This window comes from Muntiacus reevesi, chromosome 1 (genome assembly GCF_963930625.1).
Source record: "Muntiacus reevesi chromosome 1, mMunRee1.1, whole genome shotgun sequence".
In the NCBI taxonomy this organism is placed as follows: domain Eukaryota; kingdom Metazoa; phylum Chordata; class Mammalia; order Artiodactyla; family Cervidae; genus Muntiacus; species Muntiacus reevesi.
In genome coordinates this window covers 243406350-243425241 of record NC_089249.1, presented here as the reverse complement: position 1 = coordinate 243425241, position 18892 = coordinate 243406350, and the positions used below count along the sequence as shown (strand labels likewise).

Here is an 18892-nt window from a genome sequence, read left to right as displayed (position 1 = left end):
TCAAGCAATCTGACTCTAAATCTTGTGCTTTCAACCACTAGCAGGAGGGTCCAATTTACCTCCTTATTGTGGTCAATAGGGTAGGCCCTCAAATCGCCCTACACAACGGAGAAAATGAAGGCCCACTACAGGGAAATCTAAGGTCAACACTGGCAACTTGCCAACCCCCTTCTTACCCACCCAGAGAGAAGCAAGGGAAACTGCCCCCAAACACATTTATCTGGCACCCCCACAGTCCTGTGAGGGATGAGACATTGCCTCTAGGCCCTCCCCCCAGTTCCCCCATTCCTACCTCTGCCCCAATTTGGGTGTGGGGCAGGGACAGGAGTCCAGCTGACATGGATTCTGCCCCCACCACTGCCTGAGCTGGAGCCCAGGACCCTCACTGCGGAAGGCAGAGAAACCATTAAGGGAGAGTGCAATGCCAACAGGAGTCTAGATTATATCACCCACCTGTGCCCGTCCCTCCCAGGCCAGCCTGAGGGCGAAATCAAAAAAGTCTGGTGTATTCTCAGCTGTTATCCAGTCTGAGGGTGCGGTGGGGTCGTAGAGGAGGAGTTTGGGGACGACCCAACATTTCATCCCACCCCCACCCCTGGCATGAACTCTCATCTAAAGAGTAAAAAAAAAAAAAAAAGCTTTGCTAACCATCCTCACCTTGTTCACTGATTCCTACTGTTGCCACCACTTTTCAGACAGCTCTCTCTGACCAGCTTTCCCACCCTGATTTCCCCCAGACATGCAGAGGAAACACAGGAGGGGGCTGAAGGGTGCCCTTATGGAAAGGAGTGAGAGGAGAGAGGAAACCTTCCGAAGTCCAGCTCATGGAGTCCGCTCAAAGCAAGCTCCTGAAGAGTCTGCGCCCCTTGGGCCTGGGAGGAGGAGCGCAGGTGGCAGGCTCTGGTCACATGACGCTGCCTGGTCCGGCCCAGCCCCAGTCAACTATCTTTAGCTGGCGGTGACCCTTTAGCCTGCGGTGACTCTCTCTGCCCAAGTAAGCCGCCCTGGGGTGGTCACACCCACTACCAGTACTACCCTGAAGTCCTGCCCCAAAGCTAATTAATAATCATCACAGCTGAAATATACCAGCAGTCAGTGAAGCCTCTGGCCTTCAAGTGCCAGCTCCCTGGACCCAGCCTTTCTGAAGAGCACATTTGGTTCTAGTTAGAACAGTAATCCTAATAACCACCTTTTACTAAGTGCTGACTAGATGCCAAAAACTGCTCTAAGTTGCTTTGTGCTATTTCACGTAACTGCCTCAAAATGACATTCTGGTTATTTGGAAAATGAAACTGAGGGAAAAGACTTGCCCAGAGTCAGAGTATATATACTGTGTGACATTATTCACAGATTTCAGCGTAAATTCTTCTCAAGGCCTTTCTTAATTGCCCAACTGGCAGCTCTGGATCAAGTTCTAATTCAGTCTATCATGTGGGGTCTTCAGAGCACTCATTAGCCCCTGAAATGTTGGCATTTGTGTGCATCTCAACTGCACCAGACTAATCAATTACTAAATCCATACACTATCCACACAAATTGCTCACACGCAGTGGCTCATTTACTTTTCACAATCACTCTAGGAGACAGGTAAGGTGATGATGACTCCCAGTTTATAGATGAGGAAACTGAGGCTCAGAGAGGCCACCTGCCTTAGGTAGACTAAAACCCAAGTACAGTTTGATTCCACCTTGGGCTTCACCAGCCAGCAACATGCCCTATATAGGCAATGACTGGCATTTCCACAAGGGTAGGGATCTTTCTGCACTGCTCACTGGCCCCTGGAACCCAGGACTGCAGCCTGTTCATGGCTGGCCCATAGTAAGTATTTGCTGAATGAAGAATTTTACATTGCTATGGGTGTTTCTCAAAGAACTTCCAGAGCATTCTTCTCTGGGTAAAGAGGTTAATTACCCCTTTGCATTATGTCTGAAGAGCACAGCTGTGCAGCCGGGCAGCTGCAACCCCTTTGGAGTCTAGACCTATGCCCTGCTCTCCTTCAAGTTGGAAGCAGTGTGCTTCAGCCCAAACACCAGACATCAGCTGTGGAAAACAGGACAGAGAGTGTGTGCAGCAAACAAAACAGCCCTGGAACTACCCAGAGGTCCCGGACTTCAGACATAAGCCTCCAGGCCCCGGGCCACGTCATAAATCACACGGCTGGCTGGTTGGCATAGCTGAGAAGTACGGACACCAGCTCAGAGGGCAGCACCCACTCAAGGGCAGTCGCCACACCACACAGGAATACAAGCTTATGTTGCCAGAGCATCTGAGTTTTCAAGAAATACAGAAAAATAAACTTGGTGTGGAACAGTAATTTTCTGCTTTCTAAATACTGTTAATGAATTCACATTAAAAAATAAAACTTTTCCACGCTATACCCAGCCTGTGGGCTCCTGCATTGCTCTCCTAAGCCCTGAGGGGCAGGCCCATCACCCAGCAGCCGGGCCCTGGATTTCAGAGCCAATCCCCAGGCAGGCTGCAATGCTCTGCTGCCCCACTGACACCATCATCCTCACGCAGGAGGCTGCTGACATCAAAGCTCCTTTTTCCTCATGCCTGTGGTCACCTACCACCTAAGGTAACACAAACTCATTTTAACTGTCCTAAGTCTAAGGCATTCTTTGCTGCAAGAGGCTTCTGAATCTCCAAGAAACTACTCTGGATTACCCCTGTTACTGGACAGAGAGGCTGGAAGGGACTTGAGAACTCACGCCACTGTTCAGACAGGAAAACTGAGGCCCAGAAGGGACCGGGCTGTGCCCAGCGCCCAGTAACTTGTGAAGCTGGCACTGAACAAGTTTCTGCCTTGTGATTCAGGGTTTTTCCACAGGTCAGGAAGCCACTCAGCAATACAACTACACTAATTCACAGACTGGGGGGGGGCGGCGGCAGCAGGGCCTCAGGGACCCAAGCATTCCAGGTACTTCTCCCCACACCCACTGATGATGCCTGTAACAGAGACCCAGAAGTCCCCGTTTTCAAGGACAGCTTCTCACATGGAATTGGACTACATGACAGAAAAGGATGGGTGCTCTGGCTGAAGTGGATCTGGGAGTGTAGGGCCCCACTTTCACCAGCGACCTGATTTCTCCAGGAAAGGCTCTCGGCCCCTCTGGAAGATGTGCGGCAGGCAGGCCCCAGAGGGCCTGACCAGCCATCTATCCAGTGAGGCAGGCTGATCCTCACTGACCCTGTTTCCCGCTCTTTGAAAAGCTCGGATCCTAACAGCTCCAGCCCTGCAGGTTGGGGACACTTAGCAACGGGAAAACTTCAGCAGAAATAGTAGAGACTTGCCAATAATTCCCCTAACCCAATTTAGCCAGACTGGCCTTGCTCCCCACTGAAGCAGTTGATCTGTCTCTGCTGCTGAGTCAGGGCCAGCCTTGGAGGCCTCTTCATACATAAGAAACCCCAACTGGGGCACTGTGGATAAGGAGGCAGCCTGCCATACCAGCAGAATCCACATGCTGGCTCACTGGTGACCTAGTCCACTCCCTCCCCTCTTCAGCAAACATAGAGGAGACGTGACCCCTACATTACCTGTCTACCCCACCAAGTAGGCCCCTGGGCTAAGAGGTAGGACAGAGCAGCTATCCCGGACTTGGGAGTCCACCTAAGAATGCTCTAACCACCAGCTGCCATCAAAATAAGGAACTCATAAAGCCAGGAGAGATGGTCTTATCTGACCAATTTCTCATGCGGCTTGTAACTCGATAGGCATTAACAGGGCCACAGAGGAATGAAAGCCAAGCAAGCAGGTTCATCAGGAAGCAGAAAAGTATCTTGCATGGAAGATCCTAGAGTAAGACCTAACCTCTCATTTTCTGAAACTATGAAAGGAGTTCATGGTGCCTGCCAGCTCACAGGATTAGTTAACAGCTTAAATTAAGGGCAGAAAACAGAAAACTACCATAAATGCATCTTTAAATGCACTTTTTAAATTATTAAAAATAATTATTTAAAAAAATCTCTTTGAGTCAATTACTGAATCTGGTGCTTTAATAAAAAAAATTTTTTTAAAGATTACAATTTGCCAGATTTAGCAAATTTCAGGTAAATAATAGTAAACTTTTATAGTAATTATGTCCCATGCAATATCTGGGACACCTTATACTAAAAAACTTATTTGCTGTTTATCTGAAAATCAAACTTAACTAGAGATCATGCATTTTTAATAGCTAAATCTGGCCACAGTAGGAAAGAACCACTGCCCATGCTCCGCGACAGTGAGTGACGTGTTCAGGGCATGGGGCTAGTGATCGGAAGACTGATACCAGCCCTGGCACCAGCACCACAGCCCTTGTTCTTGGGGCCTGGAAGAACTCCCCTCTAGGTGGCTTCAGTTTCTCTACTAAAGTCTACGCTTGGGGTGTGAAGATCCAGTCATCTGCACTAACATCCTTTAATTCTATCCTCATACTCACTGATCACCCTAACCACAACCTTATACGAAGCCAGTTTCCCAAGGGTACAATCTACCTCTGACACCACTGCTACAAATGACTTGGGCCCTAAGATTTCAGGATGCAAAAAAATTATCTCCTGAGGAGCTTGTCAAAATACAGAATCCTGGGTCCCACCCTCCAGAGATTCTTGCTCTGGAACAGTGGAACCAGGAATCTGCTTAGTAATTCTAAGGTAGGTTTTCTCTGGACATACCTGAAGTTATAGAAATGAGTTTCACCTGCTAATTCTGACAGGACTTATTCAGAACCACAACACTGCATTTAGTATTTTAAAAAAATTTTTATGAAGCATAGTTGATTTACAATACTGTGTTAAAGTTTCACATGTACAGCAAAGTGGTTCAGTTATATATATATATATATATATATATATATATTCAGATTTTCCCTTATAGATTATTACAAGATATCAAACATAATTCCCTATGCTGTACAATACAGTAATCCTTATTTGCTTACCTATTTTATATATGCTAAGTCACTTCAGTCATGTCCGACTCTTTGTGACCCCATGGACTGTAGTCCACCAGGCTTCTCTGTCCATGGGATTCTCCAGGCAAGAATACTGTGGTGGGTTTGCTATTCCCTTCTCCAGGGGATCTTCCTGACCCAGGACCCAGGGGTCAAACCTGGATCTCCTGCATTGCAGGCAGATTCTTAACTGCCATTTGAGCCACCTTAGGAATCACATTTTATGGACAGCAGTGTGTTAATCTTATACTCCTACTTTCTCTTTCTCCTTCCTCCAAGTTTGCTTTTGGTATCTGTGAGGCTGTTTCTGTTTTGCAAGTAAATTCATCTGTATTTATTTAGATTCTACAAAAGTGATATAATACTAGTCTCTTTCTGTCTTACTTTAGCATGATAATCTCTAGGTCCATCTATGCTGCTGCAAAAGGCAGTATTTCATTTTTTACAGTTGATTAATCTTTCATTGTATATAGGTGCCATCTTTATCCATTCATCTGTCAACAGACACTTCAGGTTACTTCCATGTCTTGGCTATTATAAATAGTGCTGCTATGAACATGGCGGGGGGGGGGGGGGGGCAGGTTATGTGTATCTTTTCGAATTATAGTTTTGTCCAGCTATGTGCCCTAGAGTGGGAAAATTGTATTATAGGGTAGCTCTATTTTTAGTTTTTTAAGAACCTTCATATTGTTTTCCTGTGGTGGCAGTACCAGTTTACATTCCCACCAACAGTGTAGGAGGGTTTCCCTTTCCTCCATACCCTCTCCAGCATTTATTATTTGTAGACTTTTTGAAGATGGCCATTCTAACTGGTGTGACGTGATACCTCACTGTAGTTTTGATTTGCATTTCTCTAATAATTAGTGATGCTGAGCATCTCTTCATGTGCCAATTGACCATCTGTGTGTCTTCTCTAACAAATACCTACTCAGGTCTTGTGCCCACTTTTTTGACTGGGTTGTTTCTTTTTTGGTATTAAGCTGTATGAGCTATTTGAATATTTTGGAAATTAACCCCTTGCAAGTTGCACTGTTTGCAAATATTTTCTCCCATTCCACAGGTTGTCTTGTTTATGATTTCCTCTTGTACAAAAGCTCTTAAGTTTGATTAGGCCCCATTTGTTTATTTTTGCTTTCGAGGCCTGGGAGATTTTTTAGTATTAGTATTTTAGAACTGACTGGGCTTTCCTGGTGGCTCAGTTGGTAAAGAATCTGCCTGCAATGCAGGAGACCCAGGTTTGATCCCTGGGTCGGAAAGACCCCCTGGAGAAGGAAATGGCAACCTATTCTAGTATTCTTGCCTGGAAAATCCCATGGACAGAGAAACTTGGCAGGATGCAGTCCATGAGGTCACAAAGAGTCAAATACGACTGAGTAAACCACACCACTTTAGAATCAGGGTGTGCTTCTTAAGAAACGGTAGTGGGTACGTGGGTTCTTATTCAATGTTTTTCTTTTTGTATTGTATTAAATATTGTATAATGTCTTGAAAAGAAAAATACATTGCAGAACTATTCTGATGGAAATGAAACTGAAGTCTCCTTCTTCCCACTTGACCTCCCACTCTTCTGGAGTCCCTGAGCAGAAGGCTGTATATAAACCCCTCACCCTCATGACTGTGGAAACAGGAATCGTGAGCTACCAGGACTGTAACACTGCTTCCATAAGCTAAGAACACCTGAGAATGTGGGGGACCTGGGTTAAATGCAGATTCCTGACTTCCCCCAAGCTCCAAAAAGCAGTTTGCAGAGAGAGGCAAAGCATGGGCATCTGCATTTTTAACAAGTTTCCTATGCAATGCTGATGCCAATTAGTATTTGAGAACTGAGCCATCAATGAGTGAGACTGAAGGGACTTCTGGTCTCCAAGTGCCAATCCAGGGTCTCACACGTATGGACTGGAAGTGCAGACAGGAATTAACCAGCTCAGAGGAGCAGGAGGGAGCGAGTTTTAATTACACCACAGAGAGCAGTCAGAGGAGGGCTGCACCAAGGAGCTCATCCACTCTTCACCACCATCCAACTTCTAGCATCAGGGACCAAGACCTGGCAGGCCAAAAAGCCACAAGTGAGCCACATGTCTTGACAGACGTGAGATCACAAGAGTCAGCCTGGGCTGAGCTCAAGGGTCAGTTTCACAATGAGCCCCCCACCTATGGCTGTGCTACAAGGACAATGAAGGCTCTGAAGGGACCTGTCTGCCTCTTTCTTACAGCTTCCACTCTCCCTCTAAACCTTGCTGTTCGCTCACCCAGTGCCCTGAGGTTTGGATCCATTAAATAATAATGGCTACCACTTACTAAGCATTTACCTCAGGCCTCCTGCTGTAGGCCTTTTGTGCATTTTCTAATCCTCCCAAGGGTGAAGCTGTTCCAGTTTTATTGGAGGCTAGGTGGCCAGCCAAAGGTCACACAGTGAAAGGGAGCTGACACCGAGGACCTGAAACTGAAAGCCCAGGCTACCCTAGGTCTCTCAGTACTGCCAGAGGCGGACACTTGGTTGAGATCCCAAAGGGCTCCAGCTCAAGCAGACCCTACGAGGGACTGAAGCCATCAGCACCAGAATCCACTTCTCTGAACCTATTAGCTCACCTGCCAGGCAAGGATAGTGCCATTTAGCACTGGGGCCAAGGGCAAAGCACAGCCAGGAATCAGAGCACTCTTCATTGCAAAGGCAACGCTCTAGGGCGGCCTGTAACCCAAAGGCCTGGGCTCTGGCTACACCAAGCCCAGAAGAATTCTGCCTCCTCCAGCAGATGAGAAAGGGGAGGATGGAGGAAACTGCAAAGATCCCACAGGACAAAAGACAGACTACAGAGAGAAAGGGAAGTAGAAAAGCAAAGGTTTTATGTAGGTGCTGCTTCAGGGCACAGGGGAGAGCTTAAGAGAGCACAAGCTACCCATTCAGGTAAATTACCCTTTCTGTTTCCTTGGTGACTCATGGTTCATAAGGTCTCCCTCATCCATCACTGTATCGAAGTCTCACAGTATCAGTTTGAGGTAGGAAGGGTGGACATGCTTCTCCCCAGATGACACAATAAGACAGAACTGAGACACGGTGAGCTTCCTGGTTTGTTCCAAGAACATCAACTAGTTTTTAAAGATATCAGCCCTGGGCTCCTGCCACTCCATCATGAAATGTGACCACTGACATGAGGGGTTTTGTGTGCCAGGCACTAGAGAAATAACAGTAAACAAGACAGTCCCTATCCTCTGAGGGCTCAGTTTATATAAAGCCTTAATCTGAATTCTACCTGCAACTGGTTGATCTCAACTGCTTGGGATGCTGCACTGAGGAATCTCAGTAAACAGACTCAGGAAAAGCCTGTGATCCATTAGCAATGTCTGTTGTGAGCAGGAGAAGGGACGGCAGTCACAAACGTATGTATAATTCCAGTTTGGTAACCACTGAAAAATGCTCTTCCTCTCAACAACCATTCAGCCCATACCACGTATTGTGGATACACAAGTGGGTAAAACTGCCAAGGATCCAGCCCAAGAAACGGATGACCAACATGAGAGCTGACATGGGTGGTGGTGGATTCAATGCACTTTCCCTCCAGGGACCACTCCGTCCTCATCCCAGGTAAGACCTGCAACCCTTAGATCTGACCTCTTTCAGAGATTAAGGCAAGGCCCAGGAAAAACAAACTGCAGGAACACAAGTGAGAATTACAGAATGGATATCTCTGGGGAAAGCTCATTGGGTTGCTCCATCCCCAAGGTCAGCCCAGATCCCCTCCTCCATTTCACCAGCAGCAGCGGGGCAGTGCAATGGTTAAGAATGACCCTGGGCTCCAGAGTTCCAGCTTTACCACTCCCATCTCAGTGACTCTGGATTTCTGTAAATGGGAACAGTTTCTAGCCTACTGGGATTCTGAGGATTAAATGAGATGCTATTTTTTAAGTACCTGGGGAAGCATGTAAGTCTTTGTTTTGTGTTAGTTATTATTTGGAACTTTAGGTGTCTCTGGTAAGACTACTGACAAATTTTTCTACTCCATCTCACTCACTGGTGAGCCTATTAGGTACTTAATCCTGGATGTTTCTTAGTGCTCCTCATCCCTCCAAGAACCACGTTTCAAGCTCTGTCTTGAAGAGTAAGGCAGGGCTGTGGGGGCCTGGGGGCTGTTTCTAGGAAATTGAGAGCATTCTAAGCAATACCTCCTCCGTTTGGGCAGGTCTTCCCTGGCCTTCTCAGGGCTCAGGGTGTATCAACAGCTGGCCCAGTGTAGGGAAGAAAGCTGAAGGCTTGAGTCTGAAGGACCGAGTCACAGAATCTGCACTAGGTCACCATGGGGTGCGTGCCTCCAGGTCAAGTCCTCTTCTAACCTCCTACAGCACCAAGCACTTGCAGGGCCTCGCATGTCTCTATCCTTGAAGAAACAAGGCAGAAGACAACAGAACTAGCACAGGCATCCTGATTCCTTTGGAGCCACCCAGGAGACATTGGTTAACAGATGACCTCAGCTTTCTGCAAAATGAAAAGTAATCAGATGGCTTCCAAAGCCAAACTGCACTCTGACCTTCCTCAAGTTTAGGATCTCCAAAGAGCTGCCACCTCAGAGAGGCAAAGGCAGTGATGAAACAAGTCAGGGACTGGGACAGGGAAGACCTGGAATGGCAGAGAACATCCCAGAGCAACTGGAAGCCCAGCTGCAGCCAACGGGGAACTTCAGCAGCCTCTCCATTCCCAACCAGGAGTCTAGCATTTCCAGACTGCCCTCACACTCCCTTCTGCTCAGCAGACAAACTGCTAAGCCCAGGGCAACTCGATAAAGTCAAGTATCCTTCCACAAATGGTTATGGAGCTGTAATACTATCAAGCCCTTAAGTATGACTGTCACTGTGCTAAATGTCTCCCTTGCAATATCTTACTTAATAATAGACTGATGCTTATCTTTTTTCACTCTCCTGGATTTTTTCCTTATTTGTTGTGGTTTAAAGGGGTGGGAGGACTAGCTCTGCCAGTTTTTAATTCTGACCCTGGGCAATTCCCTTCATCTCCATGACCCTATAGAGAAGGAATTTCTCCATAAAAGGGGGCCAATTACCACCCACCTCAAGGGCACTGTGAGATAAGAATAAAGAAGTGTTTCGTAAAGTTTTAAGGTCTAACCAAAGGCAGTACCAACTGTTCCAACCAAGGACTTGATGAATAAGACTACACCCCAGGAGTAATCAAGGATGGTGGCTTAGAATCCTCAGCTCTGACAGTCCACCTTGGACAGTGTCCCACCTCAACTCCTCAGAGCTCCCAGAGGAGTACAAACCTGCCAACTCCTGGTACCTGAAGCAGACTCTTCCCAGCCTTTGGAGGCCTGAGTCAGGTCTGCTGGGTGCTACAGTAATGGGATAGGAAGACTGGATATCCTGAATCCACCTAACCTTCAAAACCCCAATCAGAAATCTGACCACCTTTATCTGAAACCCAACCCACGGGCTGCTGCTCATCCCAGTCCTCCTATAAAAAGGCAAGGGGTGCACAGAAGCAGGCTAGTGATATGCCTAGAACACAGCCCCATTTTACAAGCTGAAAATCTGAGGCAAAGATTTGGGTGTGGAGGAAGAAGGGAAAAAAAAATAAAACCAGGCTCCTACAAACCTCAGACCTGCTAAGAAATGAGGTTCTTGCCACAAAAGTGGTCTCGTGTGAAACCGGCCCTGCACTAGGGCAACAGCACTGTTCTACAGACTAATCAATTATTTAGAGATTTCTAAGTCCTGACCTCACCCAGGCCAATCCATGCATGTTCCCTTCTGCACTCACTCTGGCCCTGCTGGTTTTTGTCCCATTGCTGGTCAGCCTCCACTGGGGATGTGCTGTAGGCTTTGGGGGCATCCCAGGACAAGCCCAAGTGGAGGGCTCTGCCCACCTCTTACTGGTTTCCTTTGTGCTTTGACTAGTTGCAGACCCAAGCAAGTAAGCTGTTGGAAGTCAGCTGAGTGTGATGGAAAGAGCACTGAACTGGGCATTAGAGTGTTGGGTTTTAAACACCGCATCCTGTACAACAGCCTTGGTCACCCAACAGCGTCCCCTGTGTGGGCCTGCTTCCCTCAGCAAAGAGTGGTGTGCGTGCGCTCACACACAGGGTGCAGATCAACTCTAGGTGCCTGCAGGGGCAGTGGAAGAGCAGGGGCTCCCGCAGAGAACCAGAGCATGTGCATCTGCACTGGCAGGAATGAAGTGCTGGCCAGCTCCTTAACCTTCCTCACCAGAAAGACGGGACCCTCCTTACCAAGGTAGCTTTGAGGGTCCTAAGTACCTTTGAAAGCTTCTGTTTCTAAGTCGGGGGAAATTTTGGTTCACAAAATATTATAGCCCTATTTTTTAAAAAGGTGTGTGCATGTATAATATATACAAAACATACATGTGTGTGACTCAAGAAGAAAAAAATCTAGAAATATGCTGTCAAATACAGTAGTCACTAGTCACATGTAGACACTGAACACATGTAATGTAGCCAGTCCGAACTGAGAAGTAAGCACTTTAAGTATAAAAGATATACCAGATTTCAAAGACAGTATAAAGAATAATTTTTACACTAATTACATGCTGAAACGAAAATATTGTGAGTATCTTGGCTGGGTTATATTAAGTTGGTTTCACCTATCTTTCTTTTTAAAAATATGGTTACTAGAAAGTTTTTAATTATATATATGGCTTGCACTGTATTTCTATTAGGCAGCAATTGATCTAAAAAGGTATAGCTTAGTAGTATTTATGGCGGTTGGTGGAACAGATTATGAAGGGATTTATTTTCGCTGAAACTCATTTGGACATCTTCCTACAATGAACTGGTGCTGCTTGAATAAGCTGAAAAGATTTCCCCTTCAAAAGAAGGTAAAAGACCCAACACATAGTAGTATTTCCCATCCCTTTTGATAACCCAGAGCCTGAGAGCTTCCCAGTGCCAGCAGAGAGTGGTCCCCACCCCTCCCACTGGCTGGGAGGCCATGCCCGAGAAACCACAAGGTCAGCAGGGCTCTTTCCAGCAGGCTGCACGTGGCCTGACAGAGCTGAAGAGGAACATCTCTTCCCCTCTGAGGAAAGAGGGGCCAGGGCTCCCCAGCAGAATCAGAAGTTCCAGGGCCTGGCTCATACCCACTGAGGGTGGCCAGGATGGGCAAAGCTGGGACCTCCAGGCTGGGCTACCAGGGCCCGCAGAGATTCCAGCCGTCTGAAGATCTGTGTGGGTCCTCTCTCTCCCAGAAAGTTTTTTTCAGGTGAAGTATGTATACTTCTGTGGTCCAGGAGAATGCAAATCCAGATGGTAAGTAAGGCAGAAGTCTGGATTCAGTCTGCCACTGGGCTGGAATCCCAGCTACTAACAAACTATGCAACCTTGAGCAAATTACTGAACCTCTCTGAACCGTGGCTTTCTGGTCTGTAAAACAGGATCAGCATTGTAGGAAGATCCCACAGGGATGTGAATATTAACCAAGATAATGAAGAAGATGTGTGTGATGTCTTAGAATTTTGTTCATCACGAGAGAAGTGGAAGCTCTGGACAATCTGGCCTGGTTCCCTGGGGCATGTGCCTTCGACAAGGCAAGCTCCCCTGAGGTAGGTTTGAGGACCCCCGGCTAAGCCCAAGGGCAAAATAAAGGCACATCAGCAAAGGATGGGCTATGCATTCATGAGCATGGGATCCAATCCCTCCATACAAATTGTGAGAGTCGAATGTCCAGCCGGGAGAAATGTGAGAGCCGGGCTGCAATCAGAACAGGGATCTCGAGACTTTCAGCTCTGGCAGTTCGTTCAACCCCACCCTGAAGTTCTTACCTGAAATAAAAAAGCCACTATAGCTTCCGACAAGTCAGGAACAGAAAACTGGGACACAGACAGTCCACATCGGGCTCATGCTTGAGCCCATGCTATTCCCCCTCCCCCTCGAGGACAGGGCCTGGGACAGGGCAGGGAAGTTGGACAACACTCACACTCCCCCTGGCTCTGGGGCCAAGAGACTTTTGGACAGTACGAGAAAAAAGGAGGAAGTAAGAAATAGCAATCAGCTCTTTGGTCTCGGCGGCAGAAGCAAGAAGACGAAGGGAACGTCAACGTTTGGAAAGCGTGGGAATAAGACCCCCATGCTGTGCCGCCGCTGTGGCTCTAAGGCCTACCACCTTCAGAAGTCGACCTGTGGCAAGTGTGGCTACCCTGCCAAGAGAAAGAGAAAGTATAATTGGAGTGCTAAAGCTAAAAGACGAAATACCACTGGGACTGGTCAGATGAGGCACCCAAAAGTCGTATACCGCAGATTCAGGCATGGATTCCGTGAAGGAACACCACCTAAACCCAAGCGAGAGGCTGTTGCAGCATCCAGTTCATCCTAAGGATTTCAACGATTAGTCTCGTAATAAATGTTCTGGCTTTTAAAAATAAAACAAGGGAGGGGGGATCAGGATGGGGAATACATGTAACTCTATGGCTGATTCATATCAGTGTATGACAAAACCCACTGGAAAAAAAAAAGGAAAAAAAAATTAAAAAAAAAAAACAAAAAAGAAAGAGCAATCAGAAAACTTCCTCTTAAAGTGACCTAGTCTGGAGGAGGCAAGGACAGGACATTAAGTTAGTCAGATGGCCCAAGGCCATGCCATCATGCCCCATAGTGCCATGCCATCATCTCTTCCTTCCCATCTCTTTTCTGGACGACTGCGGCAGTTTCTCCAGGGTTTCCCTGCTTCTAACTTGGACTTTCTGCCCCACCGCAATCCACTCTCCACAGAACAGAGAAATCAGCTCCTGCCACCTCCTTCCTTGCTTTTGGAACAGCATTCAAACGTCCTAAGCTGGCCTCCAAAAGCCTCTCAGGTCAGTTCCTTAGAGAACTCTAAACTCATCCCCACCTAGCACCTGCTATTCCTCAGCAGCAGGCTCCTTATCAATCCCATCTTGGCCCACCCTTAGAGGTATTCACTGACACCTTGACTGAAGCTACCCTCACCCACACAACCCCAAATCCTTCTCTCTTAGTTACTGTTTCTTTCACAGCACTCACCACTATCAGAAACTGGCAAGTAGTACTAGAGATGGCAGCAAGCTAACATTCCTCCCGTTGAAAAGCAGGACCCATGTCCCCTCCCCTTCCTTCTCAGAGGGATCTGTGACTTCTACCAACACAGGATGACAAAAGCGATACTATACCAGTGCTCGGGCCCAGGACCTTAGCATACTGACCACATCTACTTCCTGTCTCTTGGAACACTCTCTCTGAGAGCCCCAAGCCACTATGTATAGATACTAAGTCCTACTACTTGGAAATCACAGGGGTGGAAAGGACACCTGAAGGCACTCCAGTTCTACATGAACCCAGCCTTCCAATCACCCTGGCAAGGTTCCAAACATGTTGAGTGACGTTCTGGTGGGCCCTGTGGACCAGGATCTGCCACCTCTATCACTGTCATGTAGAAAAGAAGAATCGCCCAGGTTAGCCAAGTTCAACTCCTACCCCCATGAAATCAGTGAATAAAAAGGCTGTTTCTGATATAACTAGTAGCCCCCTATTCTTCCCCAGTGAAGATAGCTACGTGCCCTGCCGTGCCATCCACTACATGGTGAGGTGTGGCCCCAGGATCTTGCTGTAGACGTGAAAGCTCCCTCCATCCATTAAACCACCAACTACTGTTGCTGACTCCAGGCTTTTTCTTTGGTCTTGAAGCTGGGCAACAGAGGCCCTGCAGGTCTGTGAGGTACAATCCAACCACCATCAAAGAAGTAGTGTGACAGGTTAGTTAATCTTCAGTGGAGACCTCTTCTTAGAAAACACCAAAATCACAACCAAATGTTTAACAACCATCAACAACAACACAAGAAATCTGCTGCTAAGTCACTTCAGTCGTGTCTGACTCTGTGCGACCCCATAGACGGCAGCCCACCAGGCTCCCCCGTCCCTGGGATTGTCCGGGCAAGAACACTGGAATGGGTTGCCATTTCCTTCTCCAATGCGTGAAAGTGAAAACTGAAAGTGAAGTCACTCAGTCCTATCCGACTTTTAGTGACCCCATGGACCGCAGCCTACTCCTTCTGTGGAGTAGGCTCCTTCATCCATGGGATTTTCCAGGCAACAGTACTGGAGTGGGGTGCCATAGCCTTCTCCCAAAAAACCTGCTAGAACCTACCAAAACAAGATACCCTACATCCAAAGACAAAGAAGCCACAAGGAAATGGCAGGAAGGGTGCAACTGAGATAAAATCAAATGGAAGGGTGCAACTGAGATAAAATCAAATCCCATACCTGCCGGGTGGGTGACCCACAAACTGGATAACTATTATACCACAGAAGTTCTGTCACAACAGTGAAAGTTCTGAGCCCCATGTCAAGCTTCACAGCCTGAGAGTCCAGCAATGACAGAAGGAGCCCACAGAGAATCTGGCTTTAAAGGCCAGCAGGGTTTGATCTTAGAAATTCCAAAAGGCTGGGGCAAACAGAATCTCCACTCTTGGAGGAAGCACACAAGGTCACACACACACCAGGATCCAGGGCTGTTTTTTGTTTTATTTCAGTGTACTGGGTCTCAGTTGCAGCACGCGGGATCTTCGATTTTCCTTGCGGCTTGTGGAATCTTTAGTTACAGCATGCAAATTCTCAGTTGCAGCATGTGGGATCTAGTTTCCTGACCAGGGGTTGAACCTGGGTTCCCTAAAATGGGAGTGTGGAGTCTTAGTCACTGGACCACCAGGGAAGTCTCTCCAGGGCTGTTTTTTTAAGCTACCAAGCTTTGGGGTGATTTGTTAGGCATTAACAGATAACCAGAACTACCCTGCTAGCTTACGGTGTCACTTCACTAGCATCTAAACTATGACTGAAGGCCTCTTCTGTCTTATTTCCATCAATATTTACAAGGTCTGACACTTAGGTTACTGAAATAAATGTATTAAATGAGTGGTTTTCACTTTGATGGCAGTCAAACTAGTTCTTTCCAGACGAAGGTTAGGCTCAAGTCCCAGCGCTTCTCTAGATAAGCATGAACACTCTGAATACTCAAGAGACTCTCTTGAGGGGTCTTTCCTAGAGGTCTAGGGGTTAGGTCTCTGTGCTTTCACTGCAGAAGGCACGGGTTCAATCCCTGGTCGGGGAATTAAGATCCTGCATGCCAAGTGGCCAAACCTCCCTCCCCTCAAAACAGCTCTAAATAAAAGTTTCAGGCTACAGTGTCAATTTGGGCTCAAATAAACCTCTTTAAAATGTTTTTAGAGACCATCTCTTTCCCTATCCACCCCTCTAGCCCATGCACCTTGGCAGGCCCCCCCACCTCCCCAAATTAAAGCGGGAAGAGCATTCAGGCCTCCCTTCCCAGGTGTCCTTTCAGGGACTCCCTCCCCCCTTTCAGGGGCCAGAGGTGCCCCAATGCTGAGGAACAAGGTGAAACTGAAGCCCAAACTTATATTCTGAGGAAAACCTGGAGGCCCCCAGGGCAGGCCACGAATTAAAACAGGGTATCTGAAACCCTATGTGGCAAATGAGCAGCATATGATGCTTATCTGATCTGCCAGGGCATAATTCCAGAGTAAAGGTTATGGATAGGCATATGACAGTGAAGTGTCACTGTATGTGAGGAAGACGTATATGATCTCAGAGGAAAAACTCACCAAACATCTATGGGAGAAAATCACAGTCTCATGTGATTCTCAAAATCACACCTGCTTACCATAAAACATCTGCTAATTGTGTCACACATGCATGCTGCTGCTACTGCTAAGTCACTTCAGTCGTGTCCGACTCTGTACGACCCCATAGATGGCAGCCCACCAGGCTCTGCTGACCCAGGGATTCTCCAGGCAAGAACACTGGAGTGGGGTGCCACTGCCTTCTCCGTCACACATGCATACATACACACTAAATAAAAAAAGACAATCTCTGGAGCCGGGCTGGTTTACTGTCTCACTGAACTAGTTGATACTCGCACTGTGGCCTCCACCAGACCTAGGCTCTCAGTCTCAGGGCCAGAAGGGGAGTCTTAGCAACTGCCCATCTAACCAGGTTCAGGACGTCAGGATCTTCTCAACAACATTCCTGCCGAGGATGGGCCACCACTGTGTGCACAGTGATGGGGCACTCACCTTGGCCCAGAACTCCCCAAGAGCCTAGAGCAGAATGAATGCCTAAGCAGAAGAATCCCACAGCCTTGGGCAAGATCTTAGGGATGACACGCTAAAGCTGGTCCAATCATGTGGGGGAAAGCAATCCCCATCAGATAAAATCTTTCTCAAACCAGAGACCTAACCTCCAGTTTGATACACAGAACTTAATCCTGTGGGAAAGGACCTTGAAAAGTCTTTTGGCTTGACCGCTTTCATTTACAGAAAAGGGAAAGGAAGTCCAAAGAGGTTCAGACGCCCAAGGTGTCTCAGCACATGAGTCAAACCTCTGGGACTAGAAAGCTGGTCCCCAATTCTCCTGCCCTATCTTACAGGGCTCACACCCACCACTGCCACAGAGAAGCTTCTTTTCAGTGTCAGCTGCCCCAGAGTGAATTCAGTGCTCCCGTGAGCTTTAGTTCCACTGCCCGAAGAGCAGGATCATAAATAGGCAGGCCCAAGGCCTCTAGCCAGCATCCTCCCCATTCTGCTTGAGACAGTAACATCTGCCTTAGCTGCTCTCATACCCAAAGGGTATCTGAGCTAGAAGGGGCCTAGGAGAATGTTACCAAGGATGCTACACCCATCTCACAGATGCTGGAAAGGGAGTGAAGTCTCACCGGGGCCTGACATAACCGTGTTTCCTTGGCAAGCCCACTCTTCAGCACTCAGAAAGCTTTCCCTTACTGCCCTGGGGCCTCAGGCCAAAATGCCCAGAGTGTCCTGTCTCCCCATCATATCCACTCTCCCTCAGAAAGGTGGATGAGGAGACCCCCTCCAGGACTGCAATCCCTATCTGTGAACTCTTCCCCACCCTCTCCTAATTCTCCAATAAGGACATGCCTCAGCTTGTGGGTTGGAGAGACTGCTGTCCCCTTTCCTTTGTATGATAAAATATACAGAGTCTGAGCCCACAGGCCTCACACAGGTGTCCTAGACTAAAGGAAGTTAGATTCTGCTGCTGGATGTGTGCGTCATAAAGGAAGAGAGGTTCACTGTGGCCAGGTCTTCTCATTTTTTTCCATAACAGTTTTATTGATATAATTCACATTCCATGCTATTGGCTCATTTAAAGTAGACAATTCATTTTTTTTTTTTTTGGTATATTCAGAATTTACATTTTAAAAGAGAAACCAAAAAATCTCTAGGTTTCCAGATACATTTTCTTGATTTTAAAACACAGATGCTTAAATTGTTTTTAAATGGAAGGGTAATCAAACTGTGTCAGGAGGCTGAACTGGATTTGAGGTGGTAAGCAAAGTGAATAACCATTTGTAACTTATACCTTTCAAGACAAAAGTTCCATCATGGCTTTTGTGTCTTGTTTACCCCTGAATTCTGGAGCCCACAAGTGCTCAAAAATTTTCAGAATGAATCAATCTAGAAAAGTACTTTGCCAATTTACAGCTGCAGAACCCTACAGCAAACTGCCATCCAAACTCTTTAAGTACTATCACCATGACAAAGAACCCAGGGCTTACAGCGGCAGCTGAATCCATTGAGGGCACTGCTAAAAGTTACTACTTGACCAGAGTCAAAACCTACTGACCCTCCACCTCCCACCTGCCATCAGAGCTTGACCTGTAGGGCCACCTGAAGCAGGTCTGTTCAAATGCTGTACTTTAGAACAACCATACTGCCACCCACCCCAAGCTTTGATGGCCTGGGAAAAATTATCCTAGTTTCTCAACCATCCCCTCTTCACAGTAAAGGGCATGCGTCACAGTGAGCAGCCGCCTCTGTGTGTTCCTAATTTCCTGTCTCGCTCCCACTCCCCAGAAGTAGCATGCAGCCTCCCATACCCAAAGGGGCTCTCACCATGGCCAAACTCCACCCCCTACACTCCACTGCGGACAAAACCCAGACTAGGTTA

The 18892-nt window shown here is 47.3% G+C and overlaps 1 protein-coding gene and 1 pseudogene across 4 annotated transcripts in view; one reads left to right on the top strand and one right to left on the bottom strand.

Annotated features, from left to right (window-relative positions):
* LARP1 (La ribonucleoprotein 1, translational regulator) overlaps nucleotides 1–18892 on the bottom strand; it is a 57352-nt gene that overhangs the window by 27062 nt on the left and 11398 nt on the right. The window lies entirely within an intron of this gene.
* Nucleotides 12798–13271, top strand: LOC136156319 (large ribosomal subunit protein eL37 pseudogene; annotated as a pseudogene).